General features: G+C 34.3%; 1 long non-coding RNA gene across 1 annotated transcript; it reads right to left on the bottom strand.

Moving 5' to 3' along the window:
* Positions 1 to 2,826: 2,826 nt before the first annotated feature.
* LOC134718425 (uncharacterized) lies at positions 2,827 to 5,453 on the bottom strand. The gene is made up of 3 exons (XR_010107379.1): positions 5,412 to 5,453; positions 3,551 to 3,622; positions 2,827 to 2,893 (listed from the first exon to the last, which is right to left on the bottom strand). It is a non-coding gene; the product is annotated as an uncharacterized LOC134718425 (long non-coding RNA).
* Between the last annotated feature and the right edge of the window lie 1,682 nt (positions 5,454 to 7,135).

The following is a 7,135-nucleotide window of genomic DNA, read 5'->3' on the forward strand; positions in this document are numbered from 1 at the left end:
TGTAATGAGTCTGGATGTTCTCTGTGTTATCAGTCTGGATGTTCTCTGCGTTATCAGTCTGGATGTTCTCTGTGTTATCAGTCTGGATGTTCTCTGTGTTATCAGTCTGGATGTTCTCTGTATTATCAGTCTGTATGTTCTCTGTGTTATCAGTCTGTATGTTCTCTGTGTTATCAGTCTGGATGTTCTCTGTGTTATCAGTCTGGATGTTCTCTGTGTTATCAGTCTGGATGTTCTCTGTGTTATCAGTCTGGATGTTCTCTGTGTTATCAGTCTGGATGTTCTCTGTGTTATCAGTCTGGATGTTCTCTGTGTTATCAGTCTGGATGTTCTCTGTGTTATCAGTCTGTATGTTCTCTTTGTTATCAGTCTGGATGTTCTCTGTGTTATCAGTCTGGATGTTCTCTGTGTTATCAGTCTGGATGTTCTCTGTGTTATCAGTCTGGATGTTCTCTGTGTTATCAGTCTGGATGTTCTCTGTGTTATCAGTCTGGATGTTCTCTGTGTTATCAGTCTGGATGTTCTCTGTGTTATCAGTCTGGATGTTCTTTGTTATCAGTCTGGATTGTTCTCTGTGTTATCAGTCTGGATGTTCTCTGTGTTATCAGTCTGGATGTTCTCTGTGTTATCAGTCTGGATGTTCTCTGTGTTATCAGTCTGGATGTTCTCTGTGTTATCAGTCTGGATGTTCTCTGTGTTATCAGTCTGGATGTTCTCTGTGTTATCAGATGTATGTTCTCTGTATTATCAGTCTGGATGTTCTCTGTGTTATCAGTCTGGATGTTCTCTGTGTTATCAGTCTGGATGTTCTCTGTGTTATCAGATGTATGTTCTCTGTATTATCAGTCTGGATGTTCTCTGTGTTATCAGTCTGGATGTTCTCTGTGTTATCAGTCTGGATGTTCTCTGTGTTATCAGTCTGGATGTTCTCTATGTTATCAGTCTGGATGATCTCTGTGTTATCAGTCTGGATGTTCTCTGTGTTATCAGTCTGGATGTTCTCTGTGTTATCAGTCTGGATGTTCTCTGTGTTATCAGTCTGGATGTTCTCTGTGTTATCAGTCTGGATGTTCTCTGTGTTATCAGTCTGGATGTTCTCTCTGTTATCAGTCTGGATGTTCTCTCTGTTATCAGTCTGGATGTTCTCTGTGTTATCAGTCTGTATGTTCTCTGTGTTATCAGTCTGGATGTTCTCTGTGTTATCAGTCTGGATGTTCTCTGTGTTATCAGTCTGGATGTTCTCTGTGTTATCAGTCTGGATGTTCTCTGTGTTATCAGTCTGGATGTTCTCTGTGTTATCAGTCTGTATGTTCTCTGTGTTATCATTCTGGATGTTCTCTGTGTTATCAGTCTGGATGTTCTCTGTGTTATCAGTCTGGATTGTTCTCTGTGTTATCAGTCTGGATGTTCTCTGTGTTATCAGTCTGGATGTTCTCTGTGTTATCAGTCTGGATTGTTCTCTGTGTTATCAGTCTGTATGTTCTCTGTGTTATCATTCTGGATGTTCTCTGTGTTTTCAGTCTGGATGTTATCTGTGTTATCAGTCTGGATGTTCTCTGTGTTATCAGTCTGTATGTTCTCTGTGTTATCAGTCTCGATATTCTCTGTGTTATCAGTCTGGATGTTCTCTGTGTTATCAGTCTGGATGTTATCTGTGTTATCAGTCTGGATGTTCTCTGTGTTATCAGTCTGGATGTTCTCTGTATTTTCTATTTGTATGTTCTCTGTGTTATCAGTCTGGATGTTCTCTGTGTTTTCATTTTGGGTGTTCCCTATTCGTTACCTATTCGTTACTTATTCCCTATTCCCTATTCGTTACCTATTGGTTTCTTATTCCCTATTCCATATTCGTTACATATTCCTGACTTATTCCCTACTACCTATTCGTTACCAATTCGTTACTTATTCCCTATTCGTTACCTATTCGTTACTTATTCCCTATTCCCTATTCGTTACCTATTCGTTACTTATTCACTTTTACCTATTCGTTACCAATTCGTTACTTATTCCCTATTCCCTATTCGTTACTTATTCCCTATTCCCTATGCGTTACACATTCGTTACTTATTCCCTATTACATAATCGTTACCTATTCGTTACTTATTCCCTATTACATATTCGTTACCTATTCGTTACTTATTCCCTATTACCTATTCGTTACTTATTCCCTATTCCCTATTCGTTACTACATTGTTTAGCAAAACAAATCGTGGATATTGCAGATTAACAAAGCAAATAAATGTGTATTGGTAATTGATATTTCAATAATGAATTTCAGTGTGCAGTATATGCATAAAAAACGAACATGAATTAATGATAGTTGATCGGAACTGATATATATATATAGTTAATTTCCCGGCTTTTAATGAAAAGTCTGAAATTCTTTATCTCATTTCAACCAATAACTGTTGCTAATTCTCAGCCGCATCATAAAGTAACCAATCAGTAATTATTTCAAGATGGCGTGTATGTCTACCGAAACTCATAGCTCCGCACCGTGATGCGAAGCAATAATAGCCCAGCACCGTGATGCGAAGCAGTAATAGCTAAGCATCGTGATGCGAAGCAGTAATAGCTCAGCATCGTGATGCGAAGAAAATAGGACAAATAAGGGCATGCAGTAGCGGATAAAAGAAAATAAGGGGGATTCCGGGAGTTGGAATTTCCCTTTTTTGACGAACAATGGTTATGAATGGGTACATATGGTTGGAATCCTAATCAATGACTGGGACCTACCCTGAATAGAATCGTTTTAAAAGATACCCATATACGATAATTAAATATCAATTAAACACATACTATTGCAGTTATCCGTATTACAGCAATGTGTTAAAGATGTCACTGTCCTCCGTCCATAAATTGCTTTGTTTATACCTTCTATCATTTCACAAACCTATAAAGTAAAAGACGATTTTTACATAGAGACAACTCTCAATCCAACTTACAATTTATAAAAGTAAAACATTAAAGGTTAATTTACGGCCTTCGACATGGATCCTTGGCTCCCACCGAACAGCAAGCTATAAAGGGCCCCAAAAATTACTAGTGTAAAACCATTCAACCGGGAAAAAACAAAAGTCTAATCTATATAAAAACGAGAAACAAGAAAAACGAGAAACTTGCATTCTTTAAATATATACAGAAATACGATATTCAGTAATTTAGGTTTGTTGATGTTGTACATAAGTGTACTTATTACTATCAAAAGCATGTATTCTAATATTAGTATACACTTTGTTGTATTGTGTATTTTGTTTTACTTTAAACAATTCAATACATATAAATCACTTTTTTTCAGGGAATTGGCTGCAGTTTCTTTTGAGCGATAAAAGTCCAGAATGCCGAAGGTTCGGTTACAAGGTCTTAATATCATGCACTCAATAAAATTGTTTTTCTATTATAAATATAAATGTAAAGTTGATTCGACTCAAGCTTGTGCTAGGACCGTCTTAAACTTGCAGTGAGATAAGAGTTTTTTTCTCCGTGTTGAAGGTTTTTTTTGTGTGTTGGATATATGTGTATCCTGTGTTTTTCATATTATACTACTTACACTTTTTGACAAGCAACCAAGACTGTAAATATCTACACCATACTCGTCAGGATATCTTGACAGTGAACATGACTATAAAATGTACGGGAACATTAACATTATAGATAATACTATTAAGTGAGGGTATGAAGGGAAGTTTACAGCATAGAGAATAATGGAGAAAATATAAAAAAACAGAGAAAGATGGACCCCCCCCCCAAAAAAAAAAAAAAATAATGAATAGAGAATACTAGTAATGAAGTACCGAAATATAAAGAATAGAGAGTTAAAAGTACATAAAAGAATAGAGAGAAGCGGAGAAAAATATTTAAGGAATGACTGTAATGTTTTTTCTGTCTATGAAGAAATAACATAAAAAAAAATAGTGCACACTGAATAACGTACGTAGCGGGTTATTTTAGTGTGCACCACATTTTTTATGTTATTTCGATTAGACGGAAAAATATAACAGTCATTTCTTATAATTTAATTCTAAATTCCATTTTAACCGTAGAAAACCATGAAAAAACGTTGATAACGTCACGGTCACATGACTAAATTATGTATATGGGCTGATAACAAAATAACGTCAGAAGACGCGTTACATCAAAAATTAAATTTATTTAAGGATACACAAATAAAGAACCCCATTCGAAACTTATTCAGTCCATAACTTTTTATCAGTAGATTAAAAGCTAACTAAATATTACTAGTATGTTATATTCATATACATTTTCATGTATCTACAATCTGTCGATACCTGTAACTTGGCATTGCACAAGGTCATGTTTTTCTCTGGCTGTTTATGACGTCTTTACACTAAATCCATTGTATGTTGGATGTGTACGGATTGACTGCTTAGTCTAAGAGGCATGATTTTTTTATTAGTTGTTAATGGCTTTGAACTAGCTGTCAGATAACTGCGAGTACTCTCAGATCTGTTCATTGTGTCTTTTTGTGTCGGGATGTATAAGTACCCGGCCACGTCCACTTTTAAGTTTTGTATATCTGATGAGTTAAGCCTTTTTCAACTGATTTTTATAGTTCGTTCTTATGTTGTACTGTTATACCACTGTCCCATGTTAGGGGGAGGGTTGGGGTCCCGCTAACATGTTTAACCCCGCCACATTATTTATGTATGTGTCTGTCCCAAGTCAGGAGCCTGTAATTCAGTGGTTGTCGTTTGTTTATGTGTTACATATTTGTTTTTCGTTCATTTTTTACATAAATAAGGCCGTTAGTTTTCTCGCTTGAATTGTTTTACATTGTCTTATCGGGGCCTTTTATAGCTGACTATATGCGGTATGGGCTTTGCTCATTGTTGAAGGCCGTACGGTGACCTATAATTGTTAATGTTTGTGTCATTTTGGTCTTTTGTGGATAGTTGTCTCATTGGCAATCATACCACATCTTCTTTTTTATATATAAGTAGGTAACAGAATAAAACTCACATTTTGCCTGTCCTGTCAACGACACATTCAGACGTATTTTTTTTTCAAGCAACAGTATCAGACTATCAAAATGACTTGTTTTTCACTGTTAATTTGAATATTACTATAAGAAACGAGAAGCACAAAACACTAAAACACCACAGCAGTGAAAAAAGTTTGAATACCTTAAAAAATATCATTTACCGTATGTTTGCCTTGCTTAGATCAGAAACAATTCAATAGCAATAAGAATTCCAGATAAAAAATCTTTCGGTGCGTTTGCCATATGCATTGCGCATGTCAAGAACTAAAACCAGAAGATCACTGGCTGTTGTTTTCTTTGTTTGTTTGAAATTATTGAAATTTTGAAAACATTGTTTTTGATCTGTCCTTGTTATCTTGACCAGATAGTGTTTTTGATATTTAATGTTTGTTTACTGTAACGTCCATACCTCGTCTTGACCACAGCTTGTTCTGAAGTAACATTTAGAAACACTGTTCAAATTCTTACAGTTGTAGCAACGTAAACCTACAATATAAAAACAAATTTAAGGCGGTACCTAACACTACAGGGAGAAAACTCTATAAAATCAGCTAGACGTTTTCATTACCTTGTGTTGTAAAAGGAATATTAAGCTTCTCAATGATCAAAATTAGTGTTTGTCAAAGTGCTATATAACCAGTGTAATTTTTCTGACAAAATGGTTGGTTCAAATTTTTGGAAATTTTTATATTTTTGTCACAGGGTGAAAGTTAATCATTTGTCAAAATTTTTATGAAAAATTTGCTCGTTTAGTTTTCTTAAAATTTTGACAAAGTATTTACTTTGACCCTTTATTTTAACCAACCGTTTTATCAGAAAAATTACACTGGTTATAAAGCAGTTTGACAAACACTAATTTTGATCATTGAGAAGCTTTATATTTACTTATGAACACATAGTCATTAAAACGTTCAGCTGATTTTACAGAGTTATCTGCCTGTAGTGTTAGGTACCACCTTAAACGAGCCAAATGTATTTCAGTGAATGTGTTGGGTACCACCTTAACTTCTTTATTTTTGGAATAATTTTGAAACTTTTAAACAACATATCGAATTTGAAACATTTATAATTTTGAGTAAAAAAAGAGAGGCGAAAGATACAAAAGGGAAATTTTAAATTCATAGGTCAAAATTAAACTGACAAAGCCATGGCAAAATTGACAAAAATATCCAAAAAAAAAACGTATACAAAACACAACATAGAAAACTAAACCTGAGTAACACAAACCGCACCAAAAAATCTCATGTGCTCCGGAAGGGTAAGTAGATCCTGGTTCATATATGACACATGTCGTTTTGCTACAAAGCTGGTAAAAAGTTAAATTATGTCATATTTGGTAAAGGAGGACAGGATTGTGGTAATGGCGATAAAAAGGATAAAAAATGTGTGTTTTTTTTATTGTTTTCTTAAACCTCAACACTTACTGATAATTTGCCGTTTCAGAATCTAATGCATTCTGGGTATTTTTTCAAAAGCGTACACCAAAGTGTTGTGATAAATCTACAACATGAATTAATTTTATTTTTAGATTTTATATAAACATATAATGAGGAACCTCGTTTGATAAACTCTTTATCATCACTGCCATAGATGAACCATACACATATTTTTATCTTTTAATAAGTGGACTCCTATATTCTTATTAACTTTAGGTTTTATCCATTTTTTAAATTTTAAATCTAAATAGTGTTTTAATCTTGTGACAGTATGCTATGTACAGTGTAAATACAAGTTTTTACCTTTCATCCTTATTAATTTGTTTTACTAAAACTAAGTACATATTAAATCCTAACAATTTTATTTATTTTATAAATAACTACGCATTTTTGAAAATTAACCTAAAACTAGGATATTTTTAATGCGGTGACCCTGCAAATAGGGTGGACTTCCGAAGAAGAAGAAGAAGATTGGTTTAAAACGTTCTAAACAATGAAAATTCAACCAATAACGCAACGTTATTTTCATTTTGGGGTACGAACAATGAAGTTACCCATGATTCTTTAGATTATGAAACGGCCAATTACACTTGATATTTGTTTCTTTGCATAATTGAAAAGTAAACACATTTTAACAGTAATGTTATTTAGGGGCAAGCTGAGGACCACCTCCGGGTACGTGATTTTCTCGCTGCTT

The sequence above is a fragment of the Mytilus trossulus genome, chromosome 5 (genome assembly GCF_036588685.1).
Source record: "Mytilus trossulus isolate FHL-02 chromosome 5, PNRI_Mtr1.1.1.hap1, whole genome shotgun sequence".
Lineage (NCBI taxonomy): Eukaryota > Metazoa > Mollusca > Bivalvia > Mytilida > Mytilidae > Mytilus > Mytilus trossulus.